General features: G+C 36.3%; 1 protein-coding gene across 1 annotated transcript in view; it reads right to left on the reverse strand.

The window, feature by feature from the left end:
* The window catches only part of LOC131699625 (teneurin-2), an 842004-nt gene that overhangs the window by 540112 nt on the left and 281404 nt on the right, over positions 1 to 20488 (reverse strand). The window lies entirely within an intron of this gene.

Here is a 20488-nt window from a genome sequence, read left to right on the forward strand (position 1 = left end):
TCATATGTTGCTCTGAGTTTAATCAGTCATTCATTGCTGCAACAGGCTAGAGTCACTATGCTGTCAATGACAATTCAGGGATTTCAAGATTTTGAATCCCAATGATATATGGTAAATACTCATCATATGAAGTACATTATTTTCTCCTAAAATATGCAGAAATCTTAGAAATGAATAGTATTTTTTAGAGCAATTGCTTTAAAAGTGATTTTACTCTCTTGTGCTTTCAGATTTGCATTAGATTATCTCAATGACCGTGGAAGCTGGATAACCCTTTTGACACAGTGACAAGGCCAATGGATACTGGGTTCCTGCTATCCCATCTGGCAGGATAAAAATAGCAGGAGGTAGAGATTTTTGCTACACAAGTATCTGTTAATTGTTCTATTGGGCTTTTAGTCAAATTTCACACACAAGCATTATCTATAGACAGAAGGTGTCTTTACCATGCTGTTCTGTAAACATTATGATTTTTTCTGACAGGAAAATAAATATATATATATATATATATATATATATATATATATATATATATATATATATATATATATATACAGTGCCTTGCGAAAGTATTCGGCCCCCTTGAACTTTGCGACCTTTTGCCACATTTCAGGCTTCAAACATAAAGATATGAAACTGTAATTTTTTGTGAAGAATCAACAACAAGTGGGACACAATCATGAAGTGGAACGAAATTTATTGGATATTTCAAACTTTTTTAACAAATAAAAAACTGAAAAATTGGGCGTGCAAAATTATTCAGCCCCTTTACTTTCAGTGCAGCAAACTCTCTCCAGAAGTTCAGTGAGGATCTCTGAATGATCCAATGTTGACCTAAATGACTAATGATGATAAATAGAATCCAAAATTACAGTTTCATATCTTTATGTTTGAAGCCTGAAATGTGGCAAAAGGTCGCAAAGTTCAAGGGGGCCGAATACTTTCGCAAGGCACTGTATATAGACATGTTTAAACATTTGTGTTTGTATGTTAGTGTAATTATTCTAACTGCCCATGTCCAAGGGATTAATATAAAATGAAGTTTTTTTTTAAGATTCAAACTTGTTACTTCTGCACAGTGTCAAGACACATCACCTATATGTATCTGTAATACAGCCAATCTGGTTTATTATACTACACCAAATACTGCTGAACTGACTACACTTAAAATATAAGTAAAAGACCATTAAATAAGATGGTGTTGCTCTAATATTGAGATTTTGATCATGTTTCTCAATTTCTCAATCCAATTGGCTACCATTTGTGTGGTTCTTCCATACTTGCATGTGTGGTTATGTTATTTCTGTACAGTAATCCATCGCATATCCGACTGTGGTGGGACCAGAGTAAGGGCGGATATGTAAAAAGTCAGATGAATGAATCCTGTTTTAAATACCATTATACACAGCTATATTATACAATGACTATATTCACACAATTATTATTCTGAGATTCAGCTTTTATTAGGGATCTCCCCTAAATCCATTGTTTAGAAAGATACAGGATGTTAATGTTTGTGAAAGAGTAGCCGTCTGCCGTGTGGGTGCGTGCATTCGCTGCTGAGTGGCAGGAGATTGAGACGGATGAGGAAGTTGATATGCCTCACAGACGAAAATGATTTATTTACATAACACACTGAACAGCTCACGTGACGGATATGCCACAGATTACTGTACTTATTTTTTTCTTCTTGAGATATCATGTGATACTGTGACCTTTCAAAGGCGAGTCAATAAACTTAAAACCCCAATAACAAAAAAACAGCAAAACAAAACAGGTTTGCAAGATGGAAGTCAGTTAAAACTGTAGCTTATCACCTTCATGAATTTGTTTGTGAAGGCAGCATCACAAAACTGTTCTCATCAGACCATCTGTCCTTTTCAAAGATCGCCTTTCTTAAAAAATAAAATAAAATATGATATTGCATTTTTGACAAGACTTTGCCATATCAAGGTTCTTAAATGGATGTGTGTGATATCCTCAGTATTGAAGGTTATCATTCGACAGGCAGTAGGTCAGCTAGATATCTTATTAATTTGAACATGTTTTCCTTTAACAAAATATTTAATTTACACAGATAAGGTATATCTTTACATGAGTGTATTACATTACTGGTCTGCGGGGGATTAACCTTTAGCATTCGGGAAATTCATTCGGTATGATTATGTGCAGTTGTAGACCTTAAAATGTTATCAAGACACCTTGTCAGAGTTACACAGATACAGTTCCACATGCTATCGGCAAACATTTTAAACAGTTTAAAAAAGAACCTGACTTGTTAAAGCATGGAGGTAAGCCTAAAATGTTTTATCCAATGACATTGTATCCCTAGAACCACACATCACTATTTTGCACCCTCATAGCTAGACATATTAAAATAGTTTATTTTTTAAATGTTAACTTGTGAAATTCAGGGGGGCGTGAACCAGGGCTTTGCTATTTTCTAATTTCACCTGCCTATCATCATTGACTAATTTCCCCTGTCTGTCATCATTGATTCCCTATTTAATCACAGTCACAGCTCAGCTCTTTCTCTTGTGTTTTGCTTTTTCCCTCCTCCTCCTCCTCCTCCCTTTTTTCAGATGCCGCGTGCTTCTGTGTCGATCCCCTCTGGGGGGGATAGTGACTCTCACTTCCCCGACCTGGTGTTCCAGTAACTGCAGGTTCTTCGTGTGGTCAGATGGGCCCACCGGCCACACTATTCTTTGGCAGCTCAAGCACTATATATCTTTCCTCAAGAAAGGCAGCTCTGTCTTACTTCCTCCTTTACCCTCCTGGGATGTGGCCCTCTTACTTTTAGTGCTCGAGTCCCATACCTAACAATTGTTTGTGTTCTTTCAGATTCTTTTCTTCCTTACGTCAAGGCTTCGTATGAGCCATTCCGTCTTCTGAGGGTCGTCCCCGGTTGCTAACTGGGACCCAATCGCGAGGCCGAGCCTATAACGACTCTCTGATAAGTCGGAGGACTCTGTCTTTTCAGGGGCCCGGAGGCCATTAGGGCGCCTCGACTCCATAGGGAAGGCTCTCTCGGTTGGAGTCCGGCCCGTCCTTTTTTCTCTCTCTCTCCCCTGATCAAGAGGCCGAGCCTCGAATCCCAAGTTGCAAAACACTCCCTTCCTCTCGCAGCCCTGGTTCCCGCCCCGTGAATTGTAGATACTTAGTTATTTTACCTCTGCTTTTCAATTTAGATTGTCCAATTATGTTCCCTCAGTACAACAACTCAGAAGAACTGAAGGTCATAGTGCATCCTCTAATCCCAACACAAAGTCAATTGCTTCTTTACACCCATGTTCAAAAATGTCATCTATAGCGTTGTCATTGAGATTTCTGCATATTCCAAACTGCAGTATAAAATATGCTGTGCTTTCTAGTGCCTTCTCTGTAGGGAACATAGTTTGTTACTGATAGACTATTGGGTGAGTTTGAACTACTATTTATGAAGTCATCAGGTACCAGGAAGCAGCCAAAATTGTTAATCTATAGTGTTGTATTTGAGATAGCTTCATATTCCAAACTGAAGTATAAAACACAAGCAAAGAACCCTCTTCAGCAGAAGAAGTGGGACCAGTGATAATATTGCCAGTGCAAATATAGTAACAAATAAGGATTTAAATATGGATTCACACAATATGTGAATCTCTGTTTGGAAACCACTTTCAGAGAAAAAAAGTCAGGTCAACATGTTCAACACTGGATATAACAGCTTTATAAAACACATTCAAGAATTTGTTTCCTGTAACTTATCTTCTATTGAGGCTTGACCGCTGACCCACAAGTTCACCAATAAGAGCAACATGCCAGCCTAAAATTCGCAAGCTATCAATCTCACCGTCAGGTGACCATGGCCTCTGTTTTGTGAGTACAACTAATGGAACGATCCACATGGATGTGTCTAGTCATTAAGCAGACTGATAGCCTGCAGGTTTCATTGATATTCATTCCAGTCTCTTCTGAGACCAGTGCAGAACACTAAGACCCGGTGGGAGAAGAAAAAGCATTGTTTATCTGATCATATTACTGTATATGTAAAACCTTGTAATTTAAAATGAGGATTTACTGATGGCTGACAGATACTAAAACCAGTCTACATGGCCAATCCTGATTAGCAACAGACGCCATAGCCTGCGGAGTGCCCACCAGTATTATTTTGCTCAGCGTAATTTTTCTTCTTTCAGTGTCTGCTGATTAGCTGACACTTTCTACGAAAGCTTTCATCATTCCCCCCCCCCACCCCACACGTCAGACTTTCCTATATGCTATTACAGAATGCTGGTTAGGCTTCTTCCCTTGCATATATTTTCACATGTTTTATTCTCTTTAAATGATCAGCAGTGACATGATTCATTTTCAGTTCATCTCTCCTTTGCACTGTGTTTTAATTGCCTCTGTAGTTAATCGTTTTCCATTGACAATGTAAAATCCAATCTTCATCTCTCTCCCCCTTTCTCCCACTGTACTTGGGTCTCTCTGGTGGGCTTCACTGATCTTTCCCAGTCCCAGCAAAACCTGAGGAATGTAACTAAGAATGCTCTTTCCCACATCCTATTCTAATTCCAGTCACTGCTGAACACAGTTAGACCGATCCCAGTGCTAGATGAATTAATATAACTGACACATGAATATTTGAGTGTGGATGAATTATCCTATTTTGAATTGCATCCCTGGAGGTTTCAACATGTAGTCACACCATATGTTTTAGCATTCATCGTAATACAAACCTTTTTTTTATGGGACTGTAAGACATTTTGTAATTGTTTGATCCATTAAACTAAGTTCTGACCTGCCTTCCTTTATGCAAAAAGGATGAATCGGGTGCATTTTTTAGAGAATACACTGAGTCAAATAGGCTTGACTAGATGCATAATTATACAACCACTGCAAAAAGTCAGAATGATACTATAGGCCAAAACCAGGTCAGTAAAATCACACTTGTTTGAAAACAACAATTTACTTTCTATTTAACAGGTGTGTGTGTGCAGTATACTGTGCAGTAACTGCTGATGTGGAAGTTTATTACATTTTTACGGCTGTATTTTTTTTGCTTACACACCTGTTTAGTAATTAGTTCTCCCTAATTTGCTGTCTGTGAAGGATTTTTGTCTGTTTCTTGTGCAATCGTCTCAATTTTGCTAAGGCTTACAATTCCAAATGCAATTTTCTAATGTTCATGGATTTAGAAAGACTGCAGTCGGGGCAATCTATACTAAAACCTCTCAGTGTTTTCAATTTGTAAGACTCTTATTACATAACACATCAGTTAGTAAAGTGAAAATCAGGGGTTTACATTTAACACACCGCTGCATGCTTTTAAGTATGATAAGCACCTGTTTTTTTTTAGATTTACTTGCTGTTACACAAGATTGATTATAACTTGTGCTGAGAAAACAGGATAAAGCTTCTGAAAAAGTAATACGAAAAAGGGTGAAAACTGCCCAAATGACTTTGTGTTAAATACTGATAATTATCATTGCGCACACTATATTTTCAGTGAAACCAGAATTAAAGGGAAGCCAAAGTGATTAAACATTTATGGCTGCATATCCAAAGTGCCTCTTTTATTTGCTTATGTTGAGATGGTAAACTTAATCCAGTACCGTAAACAGGAATGGAAATATGAGTGCATAGCAGTTTCACCCATCCCAGGGTGTAATATGAGCTTGATTAGCCAAAGTGTATATAGCAGGTAACAAGCTCAAGTGTCTGATTAAACTCATAGTGAAACCAGAAACTGATCAAACTGATATGCAATGGGAGTCTTATTTCAATCCCTGATGAAGGTTGTTACTGTAAATATATGAATATCATTCTAAATCCAGATTTAAAACTCCTCAAAAAATATATTCATCGTCATTGTAAATGCTGATTATTTTCATTACAAAATGTAAAACCTGAGGGCTGTATATAAATGCTCTTCCGGAGAAAGAGAATCTATCTCTTTTGAAAGGCAGTACTATTTGTGATGTACTGGACAGTATGTGGTTTCAGAGACAAGACGTTCGTTCCAGTTTGTGATGAGCCCGACTGATCTAGCGTTTCATGTCATTTGTAACTATTAAAAAGGGAAGGTCAATGGCTTGTGTTTTTTTTCTCTTTCTTTTCTCCAAAACAGCAACAACACCCCATTACAGGATCTAGCTATTAATTCTGCTTTGACAGACAAATCATTTTTGGAAAAAGGAGGGATGAACACAAAATGAAAAAAGGTGATCAGGTGATCACTGAATGTGTAATATTTATGGTCATTATTTGAAAAAAAAACCACATCATGTAGAAAATGTAAAGCAAACTACCTTGTAGAGAGGATTTCTGTAGAAATATTAACTTGAAAGTAGAACAAATAAGAATTAACCATAATTTAAAAAAACATTTGTTTTTTTCAGAAGAAATTTTTAAAAAAGAACACCTGTCCTCAATATACTGGTTTAGGCTGTAAAACATTTCGACCCACATGTGACGATGCGCAGTAAGAAAAACACCCACTCAACGAAATTTTAGGGGATAAAACATCATTCAAAGTAATATCTCAATTTGTCTACGTCGTAGCCTTTTTAAGTGTTTTTTTTTTTGTTTTTTTTTTTTTAAATAAAATAGTCTTTTATCAATGAAACTGTCCTAGACTGTTGTTGACATATTAATGGTCTAGAACAGTTTCAAGGATATCAAACTTTACTTTATTCAGAAAAAAGACTTTAAAAAACATTCTTTAAATAACTCATGTTTTCACACTTTGCTAGTAGGGCCTATGGTTTTCTTATGTTAGAAGGTTTTTATTACTAGCTCTCAGCAGGCCACTGGAAGGTGTAACGCTGTGTTACTGGGCTAGCTTGTCACTCGGACCCTGAATTCCCCAGCTCATTCTCAGGTCTGCCAGAAAGCTTCATTGCAGTTGACATTTTATGGTTTAAAGGCTACACACCATGGCATTTTAGCAGTGGATTGCACTGGCGGTTGACATTTTTAGACTCCATCCCTTGGATTCTCATATTTCCAGAGATTCATATCACTGAAATGTCAATTCACTTTTCTGCCCTCCCTTGTTTGCATGACATCACCTATTGTTGTCATTTTGCACTTTCTTTTTTTAATGCCAGTGATTTTTAAATTCATTTAAGACCTAACAGAAATTACTTTAGTTGGTAATTATATAGCATAGTAAACATTATACAGTAATTTCCTGTTGGGGTCTTTTGCAATTGATCTAAGCGAAGGTGAATTTAAATATGATCACATTGAAATAATTACATGTAGACACCTCTGTGGTGTTTTCCACAATCCTACAGACAAAGAAGCGCTCAAGATACTTGCATGCACTGTTACCGGTATGGATTTCCATGACCTTGACATTCAAAGGGACCTTTCTAAATGGTTTTAAGCATGGCAACATCTCTTTCCGTTTAGTCCAATTCAATAGACATCCAAGTTATTTCACACAATTATAGGTGTGTATGTATTTTCATTACCATTTTTACCCCCAAAAAGCACTAATGATTTGCTTTAGAATGGTGCACTTCACAGTGTCTTCATCTGTCTAAGTCTAGCAGTGAATTGATGGATTAGTTATTGTCAATTCTTCTTTTCTCAAGACCTAAAGTAACATGCACTTGGAGTAAAATGCACTTGGAGTTCTAAAGATGCCACAATTCATTGATTAATTGATTATTAATGCCATGACTTAAATTATTCAAGCCTCTACTAAACATTCATTAATCATCCTATTTGCAGGGATGAGCAAAATAGTCAAGGAAACTAAATAGAAAATAGTGTTCCACAAATCTATTTAAAATACAAATGGAATGGGATTCTATTCTGTATCATGTACATTCCTCATCAATATGTGCCAGACGTGGTCTCATACAATTCAAAATTATCCACCGTTTCCACCTTTCCAGGACAAAATTGGCCTGAATCTATCTGGGTATTGACCCAGCCTGTGACAGATGCTTGAAGTCACTCTAGAGGCTGACCCCCTTACGGCACTTTTTGGTGTGTCCCCAGATAATGCCGTCCTAACCAAGCTGCAATCGGACATTCTGGCTTTTTCAACTTTATTGGCAAGACAGCTAATCTTATTGAACAGAAGGAAGGCCGCCCCACCCTCCCTAATGCAATGGATTACAGATATGATGTGTTTCCTTAAACTGGAGAAGATTAAGTTCACATTTAGAGGTAGTACAGAGAAATTTAACAAAGTATGGCAACCTTTCCTTTCTCATGTTAAACATCTCAGACTGACTTCTATCCCATAGTCTATTCATGGCTCAGCAACCAACTCCCTTTTTTACTTATTTTTATGTGATTTTTTTTAGTTAGGTTTTTTTTAATATATATTTTTGTTTAATTTATAAATTATTATAATTACTAGCATTATTATTAATTTAGTACTATCCTTCCTTTTCCTTTTTAAACCTTTTTTGTTCTACTTTAATATACATTATTATTATTATTATTATTATTATTATTATTATTATTATTATTATGAACTACATTTGAAAGGATTAGTATACTCAAATGTATTACTATTGCTTTCCATACTGTTTGTCTTTTCAGAGAAAAAGAAAACAATAAACAGACTCTTCTTTTTTTTTTTTTAATTCAAATGGCAAACAGGTCAGACATGTATTTTAAACAGCCAGGTACAGCAGAACATAACGGAGAGAATGCCTGCACTCTGATTGGCTGAGAGGGTTTACATATTGGTGAACTAATGCACACACATATTGGAAGAAGTATTGTTACTTCTTGAACCAGCAACAGCCACTCGGTGTAGCGTCAACTAGAAAAGTGAAAGTCAGTCTCAGAATCTAGTAGTCGATTAATCACACATTTCTATTTTAAAGCAGCATCAACCACATAGTAATGTGATGGACTTTACTTGGCAACCCCATCAGGACTGAACATATACACACGCCTGCTAATTCATTAATTAGCACTGAGGCAGGTGCTGGCAATTACAGGCTGCCAATTTAGACTTTAAAAGAGAACCTGCATTGAGCAACTGGAGCTTGGACTGGGGATCACTCTGTTTGAGCACCAGAGACTAGTAGTCTGGGAGGGAGGGGAAGTGCTGTCTTTTAAACTGCAATACTATTGTCTTTGATACTGTGTAACCTGGGTGGATTACTGGTTTTAACTACACTGTGTAAACCTTAAATTATATTACTGAACTTGTGTGTGGATCTGTAAGGGACGGACACAACACTTCAATCTTTGGTAGGGGTTTATCTTTGTATATTTGAGTTTGTTGTGTATTGTTAATTTCACTAGTTATTGTAAGTTCTCACTTTATTTGAATTCTAAGTGCATGTTATATGGTATATGGTTTATGAAGTTATTTTCTTTGCACTGGTGAAGGTTTGCAGTGAGTGTGTCTGCCCCCTTCTCTTATCCAGCACACTGGGAGGCTAACTTAAGTTGACTATTTAATTTGCCTGTGTGGTTTTTAGATCGCTAATTACCTATTTTAATTATGTATTAGTAAACTATTTGCCCTGAGTTGATGCTCCTGTTGTCTTTGTGCCGTGACTTTCAGACGCTCTCTCCTCCTTTTATAGTAAACTAATATTAATTGATTCTGGACCCTCCGGTTAAACAAAGGTGGTGGCAGTGGCACGCTATCGATTGTATCAATCCAGTAGCCGGTAAACAGAAGTCTTATTACAGTAATATGCGTGTGTAATGTTAGCTCTCAGGACTACAACTCCAGATCAGAGTTCAATTGTAGGTTGGACCTTTTTTTTTTTATCTTAGGAGGTTTTTATTTATTTATTTGTTAGTTTGTTATATATTTATATTGACATTAATTAACTAAAGTACTAAAATATATATATTAATGCCTAATAAATGAGGGCATATTAAAATATCAATGTGTTCTCTGTACACATTACATTATGTAAAAATACAGATACGTACAATAGGCTTAAACAGTACTGTAGTAAAATCAAATAAATACCTAGCAGGGGTTTTATATTTGTCTATCCTACATGCAATACAAAACAAACCATGATAATGCATTGTTGGCTTCACTTTGTTGAAGGACGTGTACATAATAAAATCTTATTTTAAATTAAAAGAAATTATTTCAGCATATTTTCTTTTTATCTTGGTCTACTTACAATTAGCCCAAAATAAATCATAGTGTCGCATTAACACGTTCTGGTTATACAGGACCTTAAATGTCTGCCATTTCAAATCGCAACACAGCCCCCACCGCCTACGCTCTCCACTTTGCAGCAGCATTCAGTCAGCGAAATTTTTGGGTCATTTTTGCCTGCGCAAAATCCTTGTCAGACTTTAATGTGTGGCAGCTCATTATCTGTGTTTTAATATGCTACACAAACATCATTAATTCAATGCAAATGAGGCGGTGGCGCTATTCCGCCCCTTTCATTTTGCATCGACTAAATCCTTGTTTTCCGCACGGAAATGTGAGTAGTAAATAGGACGAGGACAGAAATGCGCACAGTAATCATGTTTGCGTATGGTAAATGAGGCCCACAGTGTTACTGTAAATTATAATGTAACACACACTGATATACACTATCTGAATATTTATATAGTGTAAAATGGTATAGTGTAAAATGAAGGCATTGTTATGAATATCATACAGTATAAGAAATCACAATTATTGATTTATTAGAATTTCAGTAAGCTTTGTGGCTCTCGCACCCAGACTGCACAATAAGATACTCTGATGAACTAATTAATTGGGTAATTAAGCAATCAGGAATTTCAATATAATTACATATGAACTAAAATAGTATTCCCAATTCAGCTCCGGTGAACTATTCCTCAGTTCACAAATTCTTGTGATACTGTGGGCTTGTGTTTAATTGCGCTCCACCATGCATGACATACTCTATAAAAGTGCTTAACATAGGACCACAGTATATTGCACCCTCAGAGACTGACATTCATATTTATACACTGGCTGGCAACTTTATGTGAACCTGACTGCCCTACTGTTTGCATTGTACTGAATTAGAAATGCAAATCATGTTGATCATGTGGCACTATAAAGCTCTGGGAGAGGCACAATTGCAAACAGCCAGCAATGGGGAAAGGGAAAGAACTAAATGCATTTGAAAGAGGTATAAAATACGTTGCATGTTGACCAGTTGCCAAGGACAGTTAGTCCTCTACAGAGTATATTAGCAATGGCAAAACAAAGAGAAAGTGGTCACCAAAAGAGACAGTTGTGGCCACAAACAGTGACAGACAGGGGGAAAAGACTGTTAGGGTAAAGTCTGAAATATTAACGACTGAATGGATTCCCACACATCTTCCAGCATCCTGTGGTCAATTCCACATTGTGCCATGGCTGTGATCAGGGCAAACGGTAGCCTAACACGATATAACATACAGGTTCTAATAAAGTGGCCCGGCAGTGTCTGCAAAACAACTCTTCTTCACATGAACTGTCACAAATTGTAAAGTGTGCCATTAGGGTTTTGAATGAGACCTCATATGAATCAGTGTGGAACTCTAGACTCATTAAGTCCCGCTGGAACAGCATGTGGAAGTCATGTGTCATTTAAGCTTTACTGAACACAATAATCATTAAAAGACAACTGCTATTACTAAAAAGGGACCTCCAGCTAAAAAGCAAAGGAGCAATCAAGATTAAGTTTAAGGCAAGCTCGTAAAACAGACAGGGAGAAGCTATATGCGAAGGTGGTGAATAGACAGAAAACTTTTAATTTTAAACAGCACTAAATTCATGAGCCACATAATTGCATGTTTAAATATGGCTCCTGAAAGAATTCCAGATGTACCTCTCACCAGGGGCGTGCCATCAGGCCCTTCACGGTATTCTCTGCTGACAGGACAGTGCCAACAAAACCGTCGACAGCAGTCAATATACAGTGCTCGCTTATATGCTGTGAAACATGCTCTAATCTTTTCCTGAAGGGCCTGCGGTGCGATCAACCAATAGAAGATCTGCATTTTCTCCACGGCAGTCCAATCGTAAGTGGAGTGGAGGTGGGACATAAACAGTTGAAGGTGTTCTGTGCCTTGGATGAAGGTCTTGAGTAAGTTTAATCAATGGGAGAGTCAAAGATCTGCCCCTTGTTATGCAGGTGTCCAATCATGAGTGAGCAAAGGCAGGACCTAAACCGTTGAAGGTATTCTCCGTTTCAGTTGAGTCTTGGGAGTTTAATCCATGGGAAAGTCAAAGACCTGCCCTGGTTTTGCAGCTGTCCAATCATCAGTGAGCAGAGGCAGGACATAAATATGATAGGGTAAGCGGTGTAAGAAGAGCTGATTTTGGCGCGTTACTGCTTATTATAGAGACCATTATTGAGAATTATATTGAGAACTTTGAAGTAATATTTCAAATTGCTTTTTAAAATGTCAACAGATGACGGACACATCGTAGTCAATTTGGTTATGAATCCATTTTCAAGAAGAACTTCATCAGAAAAATTGGAGATTGCAAAAAAAGGGAGGTATACACCACAAATACCCAAACTGGCACAGGAAGGGAAGGGATATACTCTCAACTTCCAAAACAGAAATTATGAGTAGCTGTCAATTAAAAAGAATTATACTGCTGGAACTGCTGGTCTTTTGTTCAGTACAGAAAAGGTGATATGGAACAGCTCTGGTTACAGAAATGTAGACTGTCTAATGAAGTCAGCACAAAAACATGAGCTTTCCCAAAGTCATTTGGGGGGGGGGGGGGGGGGTGACTGCTACCCCAGTAGATTTTGACAAAGCACGCCACTGTCTCTCACTATTTATGTGCGCTACCAAAGATAAAATGAACCCCCTGGAAACATGATTCAGAGTTGAACAATAACACTCTACCATTTTAAAAAAGAAAGAAAGAAAATAAACCACAATATTACCAGCAATGGCATCCCAAAAATGTTGGAACACATATTGCCAACGGATTAGCAGTGCTTGATCACATCACAGTGTTTTCACACAGGTAGGAACCCCCTTATATGAACTATAACTAGGGCTTCTGATTTTCAGTACTTTACCCTGACTTTTCTACTCTCCTTTAAGAATTCAATTGATATCTGTTAAGCCATTCGTGTATCTCAATCACAACTGAGAAACGTGCTAATAGTAAAATTGATTTCATTTACAGGTTTTTTTCTATGAAACAACTAAATTGACTTTTAAATTGGCCGAGCCTTGTTTTTGGATTAACAAGCAGAACGTACAAACGAGATCGCAACATGTTAATAAGCGACTAACCTTTATTAAAGCTATAATGAAAAAATAAAGTATTTTATGCTGGACACACTGTATTACAATCATTCTGCGTGACAGTATTTATATTAAGAAAGAGGAGTCTCATCTGCTTTGAAATGAAAAAGTAACTTACGATTTAAAAGCCCATTTAGTTGTTTTATAGAAAAACCCTGTAAATTAAATCAATTTTACTATTGACACATTTCACAGTTGTGATTGAGATACAAGAGAGGCTTAACCGGTATCAATTTAAACCTTAAAACGGGAGTAGAAAAGTCGGTGGAAACTACTGAAAATCAGAAGGCCTAACTATAACCTACAGCACGGAAGCCTAGGACACAACATTTATAAATACTCATACTTGGAGAGAGTTATCTTAACTAATGTATGTGTCTTGTTAATTCCTTTTATATCATTATTGTTTCAATAATCACATCCTATTAACTTTTTAGTTTAAAGCCCCCTCAATAGAGCTCTCAGAATCATCTCCAACCTAAGTGCATCTGGTATACTTGGTAGAACCTGGCCCCTACAACATACCTATAGTGAATGTAAAAAATCCACCAGTAAGAAACACTACATCCACTTAAAGCAGACTGTTGCAGGAGGACAGGATAAGGGTTACACTCTGGTATACCAGATGCACTTTTGAAGCCGAAGGGGTGACTTTAAACTTCACAAAGATTTGATGACTGAAACTAAAACCATATCTATATCTATCTATAATATATATATATATATATATATATATATATATATATAATGAGTCAAGACAGCAAATAGAATACACTAGTTAAGGTAACCTTGATATTTCATGCCCAGCTAATTTCAAGCTAATCTGTTTGTTAGTTATATCTGTTTATTAACAGCATACCTGGTCATTTACAATCTACTTTAGAACTATAATAACATAATGAGGACGGCCCAGAGTGTAAGGCACTCATATCAATAAAAATGCAATATACTTGTGTGTGTGGGCTGGATTTAAAGATCTGGTTCTGCCTTAAGTGCTTGCTGATTATGGTGCAGTGTGCACATGAATTTCATTGCATTCTTACTGATAACATACAGGCTTCTTTACTCATTCCATGGAGGAATCCATTGTCCTAATAAACGTGTTACAATAAATGCATTTCACCGGCTGTGGGGGTATTGGATGATAAATCATTGTGACATACGGCCAGCTAAGGGAATGGTCCATGAAGAAAAAAGTCAGGTGCAGGCACCATCATATTCTGTTATCATGACCTTTTCTGGAAAACAAAAGGGACCATGAAGCTAATACACTATTCTGTGCATCTCACCGCATTCATTTTGCATTTAAAATACTATATTGACCCAATATTTAGAAATGGTAGGATAAAGAAGATGAAGAATAAAGCACCAAGGAGCAGTAAAAATGATTGGTCTCATAAACCTGTTTCTGCCCCTATGAACCTGTGCTGGAGCGAGCAGGTAGGACAGATGAACCAATCAAAATGCTGAATTTTGTGAGTGGAGTTGAAAACCAATGAAATGTTTCTGATTGAAAAGGTTGGATTTTAGCAGCTGCCGTTATAAAGTCAGGAAGACCTGACGCATAACCGATGTGAAACAAAAGATAACAAGTAAAGACTGATTTATGACCAGGGATATGTTAATAAAAACATCAAAACAGTTGCAAATTATTTTGAAAAAGATATTGCAGGAATATGTGAAACAAATCAGGAAGCTAGGGGAAGTAATGCATTGTGTTTTAAAGCCTGCAGCCTGTTCAGTAACACTTTAACACCTACTTTGATCAAGTTTAATCGATGCAGCATAAAGACGAATGACATGTTTAGTCAACCGTGGAAGAAGGTCTACATTTTGTGGCACATTTGGTTAATTTGATGCTAGTAAATGTGACGTTATCATGCATGCTGAAACACTTTAAAGCATATTACCATACTCATGAGGGGGTTTGTGAAAGAATAACATATATGCATAAGCAGGGTTTGCAATACTATATAAAAAACACTGCAAGCATGCTAAAAGTGCCTTATGTAGTTATTTTCTAAAGCTATGATACAGTTTATTGAGCCAAAAAATCACAGGCAAAACCTGTTCTGTGCAAACGCATATTGTGCTGCGGCCCAGGACATGCAATATGCTCCTGTATTTGGGGTATTTAATAATTATGTCCTTTAGTCAGCTTTGAGACAACAGTTATAAAGGGTGACATTTTTTTTTTTTTTTTGCTTGCAGGAAAATACAATTTGTCAACCGCTGTGCCCTTTTAAAAAGAAAAGCAGGGGCAACATCTTTCATTTAAAATCACAGCTGGTGTATAAGAAAGTGACCTTAGCACAGTATTTCCTTCACAGAGGCCCATTTGTTACAAGATTGACTGTGTCGGCCACCCTGTCTGGTTAAAAAAGGCACTTCAGCAGTTTTGAAGCACAGTTTAAACACTTTCCCTCTTGGGCTACTTCTACAGTAAACATATCATCCTAGGAGATTAAATTAGGGGCAGCTTCCTTCAACAGAGATTTACAATAGCATCATGAATCTTGTATATTACAGTACACCAGTCTCTTTATGGGAAAGGGACTATTTTTAAAGCATCAGTTCTTTAAAGTTCTTTCATAAGATCTTTGATTAAAAATGCATGTCATAAATCTGCATCAGTCTATTTTGCACAAGTCTGCTACTGATACAACACATTTTAAAGGATCAATCCAGTTGATCTTGTAGTTTCTCTTAAGTTGAAAGTGACCCATCATTTAAGTTAAATGTCCAAGTTTATAGGGCATGCAAAAGGACAATAAATATATTTTAACAATAAATGGAAATAATAAAACAGGGTGATGACAGCATCGTTTCTGGCATTAGTAAATAAGTCATGACTTCTCATTACAGCACAGTGGAATACTGGGACAAATGTCCTGACATTACATGACAGTGCAATTCAAATTAAAGTCAATACTTCCACATGGTAAGGCAATGGCTGAAATGCAAGCAGTAGGAATATGGTTTGATAAGGCTAATGGGATAATTAGGGGTCTAATATTCAAATGTAGTTTGTCTTTGCCTATTTTAACTAATTGAATCTGATATTGTATATTGAGATTTGTGACATTTTACATAGGGATGGTTTGTAGACTGCCTAGAGGTCCAAAAAGAAATTATATCATGTCAAAGTAACAAAGTAATCATGTGGCAAAGTAAGCATAGCACAAATCATGATTTATTTATATCAGATAGATAGATAGATAGATAGATATAGTGAAAGAATCGCACCTCTCACGTTCGTTGCCCCTTTAAAAAACACTGACCCAACACACAGAAATGGATTTTTGAAGCGTGGTTGTGCTATTTTTAATGAAACACAAAAACAAAACTAAACTAAACAAAACAAACACCTAGCTCTCTTTGAGTACTAACTAAAACAAAACAGGAACCTAAACTACAGACAGGACAGCTAAGCTGTTTACCTGTAACAAAAACAAACAAACAAAACAGCACACACACACACAAAAAGGCTTCACTCTACCTTTCTTTTTCAAATTACAGCTGTACCCACACACCAGCACAGTCAGGCTTCTACCCTCTTCAGCAGCCGCCCAGAGCGGACTGACTGCTCTCCTTAAATACCCTGCACCTGGCTCCAATTTTCAACAGTAGCCAGGTGCAGGTAATGATTAACAATAAAAGAATTAACAAAAACAATTAAACACAAACCAAAATGTGCCTTGCGCACATGTTTTCCCTGCTGTCTCACTATATATATATATATATATATATATACAGTATATACATTCCTCCATTTAAAAAAATCTAAATAATCATGATTATAGATTTGAGTTGATAAGACAAGTGTATTTTTATTAAACTGTTGTTAATTATATGTATTCGTTGGATTAAAACACTAGACTGATTTTTATAACAAAAGTACTTTTTGACATGTATATCCCTTTATAATCTTCGTCATAGTGACCAAGCCTCAACACTTCTTTATAATTAAAGGTTCTACATTAGTAATTTCACTGCCTCCTTCATCTGACATCCTAATACAATTGCTTTTAAATGATACAAGTTCATGATTACCATAGAAACCATCTTTTAAAAGCATCTAAAACACATTTACAGCACATCCATCGTTTTTAGTTATACAACCCTCATTTTTATATGTGAGAGATTTACGTCTGAGAAATAAAAGGCTGTTAATTGTTTTATCCCCAATTGACATTTAAAATTAATGTTTGGTTTTCCAAAACTGCACATGTTTTCTGTAAACTACTTATTCTTTGTTCTAGAATATGCAGAGGGGGATACAATACAAATTAAGCAATCAATAAAATGAAAGATGTCTTTTTTTCTAAAACCAAGAAACATATGTTAAAGGTCTCTGACAGGCTAGGAGTTAAAGAACAGTAAAGAGGTTTGAGTTCTGATAAATACCGCTAAGGGGGACGAGGGTTAACACAAGAAACTCCTTTTAAGTCACTTTGATAAATATCTTGAGTAAAACAGACTAAACGTGAGAAAATAAGTGTTAGGACAAAATATGTTTCCCCTTTTTAATATATTTCATCCATAAGAATTAATCACATACGCCTGGTTTCACATACCCATAACTAACCTAAAATAACATTAGGTAGTGCAAGATTAGGTTCTAATCTAGGTATGTGAAACCAGTCATTAATGGTTGTGTATGTTGTACCAATACAAAATGACAGACGTTTCAACTAGAAGTGTTTCTCACAGTCTCCAATCAATGGCAAAATCCAATCTTTCCAAAGAGGCTGTATGTATATGTTTAATGGCTTTATATAATGTTTTGAACCAATGCAGTGTTGAGTTTGGGGGTGGCATTTAATCCCTGAAAGTTTGATTAGAAGTCACGGGGCTATTCTGAGCCTGTTAAAAATAAATGAACCACAATGGTCAACATACCCAAGAGGGAGAACGATGAGAGCCGACAGTAATCAAATGCATACTAAAAAAAATGGTACAAAAATAGTTTTTGGCTTTAACACAGGAACACAAGAGAAGTCACTATTAATTTGCAGAGAGGTCAAGGTAACACATTTATACAGTTATTTGATATAGTGCCACAATGTATGACAGCGCTAATGAAAAGGGAATAGGTACAGGGATAATTATTTAATAATTCTTAACAGGTGGTACATGAAACCAGTTAGTGTTGATATGATATGATTTTCTTACTACACAAAGACCTTGTTTACAGGTGCATGTAGAGTTTTGGTGATAAAGTACAATTTGATACTAGTATCTTATAGCACTTTACAATCAGGATTTAATTAAGTAAGTCTCTAGCCTAGAATTCAAATGAGAACTGCCCCTGCATCACAAATTCAACTAGGCAGTGAATTACATAGCCTCTATACACAAGGGTGAAGGCATTAACACAAAATAAATTAACAACACAAATCTCTCAGGATCTTCTTCCATAAACTATCTATTTTTTTTAATATCATTTCATTTCATGTTACTTGTCCAAACCACACAAATATAAAAGGTACACTGTTGTACCTTGAAATGATGGAACGTTGGTCTTTTCAAGATCTTTTCAATCTTTAATAAATATGCTAATATTTATGTTTAATCTCATGGTGCATTTATCTTACATAAAAAAATGGATCTAAACCTTGAGAATAATGTTTCAGGATGTATAATGCATGCATGCACGTTGTTTAGTAGATTTGTTCAGGAATTATTAGGTGTATGATATATGTATCCAATCTCAAACATATTAACGCAGAGAAAAGTTTTGGGAAATGTATAAACCTGTCAGCTGTATTTAACAAATGCTTCACACAGATACAGCCATGTTTATGCACAAGTTATGTCTGTTTTTCATAAATCTTAATGGAAATTGACAAACAGTGCTCAGTTTAATTGTGTCCTTGATGATTTGAAAGTAATGCTAATATAATTCATCTGAAAACATAGTGAGAACTCCAATGCCAATAACAACAAGCTATTAGGAGCCAATGGATCGCACACTGATTTGAACTTCTTTTTTTACACAAGTCAACAATTAGCTGACAAGTTAAATCTGGATATTTAACAAATAAATCTGAATTTAAATATATCTTACACTTGGTGAGTCAACATTTAGCTAACATTTCTAACAAATAAATCAGTGAAAAAATACACGTAACAAATCTTTTTTTACACTTGGCGATTCAAAATTTACCTAACAGATAAATCTGAAAAAATAAAATCTGGGTTTTTACAAATATATATTGCATGCAAATAACTAATAATCTAACTAATCATTGGCCATGGAGGCACTAAATATTTCCCAAGTCACAGTTAAAAGATCTGTCAGTCATCATTCATATCTCCAAACCTGATATTCACTGAACTTGATCTGGTCCACCACTGGATGTTCCTGATTTTTTCATAAATGTAGTGTAAATGCTTGTGCTGCTATTTGGTTTCAATGTGCACTCAGCATGTATGCCTGAAACCAAAAATGTAAGTGTCACAAAGACGACCGGAGTGGGTGGCGTCAGACCAGAAGCAGGAAATAAACAGACAGAGACTTGTGGTTTGGTGGAGCTGAGCGAATGCTTTCGCTCAGCATTTAATAAACAGCACAGAAAATAAAAGGTTTGAACAGACAAAACACAGGCACGGCACTTGAGGCCAAAATAAATAGACGAACAAAACAGACTAGACAGACAAACAAACACGGTGAGCAGATACTTTACTACTATTATTTTAACAATTACTACCTCCGTCTCCAATCCCGTTCTCCACTCACCGAACACCCAACCCCGACTGAAAGAAACGTGCATCTATATATACTGTTGTGCTGGGATTCAATTACTAATTAATTATTCACTTGAATCCCAGCACGTGAATTAATTCTGTGCAACCCCGTGCTCACATATTACATTTAACCAGCACGTGAAGTGATTTGTGCCCTCCTTGTGCCTAAATACAAATCTACACTTTTTAAATACACGTGAAACACAGACCCGTTTATATCCCGTGTACCAATGACTATACACCAACATTTATACACGCACGCAACATACAACACATAATATGCACACAGGGGCGGGGCACATTGCCACAGTAAGGCATTGTAGGCCTTACTTAAATACATCCACATGTTTGGTTTCCTGGTTTCAGTGAGTGTTTTGAAAGGTTATCAGATTTAAGTACAGGTTTACTGTGTAAAACCATGGACTGATAGCCAATAAAAGGAACATATTTTTCATAAGAGTTATTTTTTCTGTTCTTAGTCTATGAAATATTGTCACACAAAATGCTCTAGTACACACAC

The sequence above is a fragment of the Acipenser ruthenus genome, chromosome 23, assembly GCF_902713425.1.
Source record: "Acipenser ruthenus chromosome 23, fAciRut3.2 maternal haplotype, whole genome shotgun sequence".
NCBI classification, from domain to species: Eukaryota; Metazoa; Chordata; class Actinopteri; order Acipenseriformes; family Acipenseridae; genus Acipenser; species Acipenser ruthenus.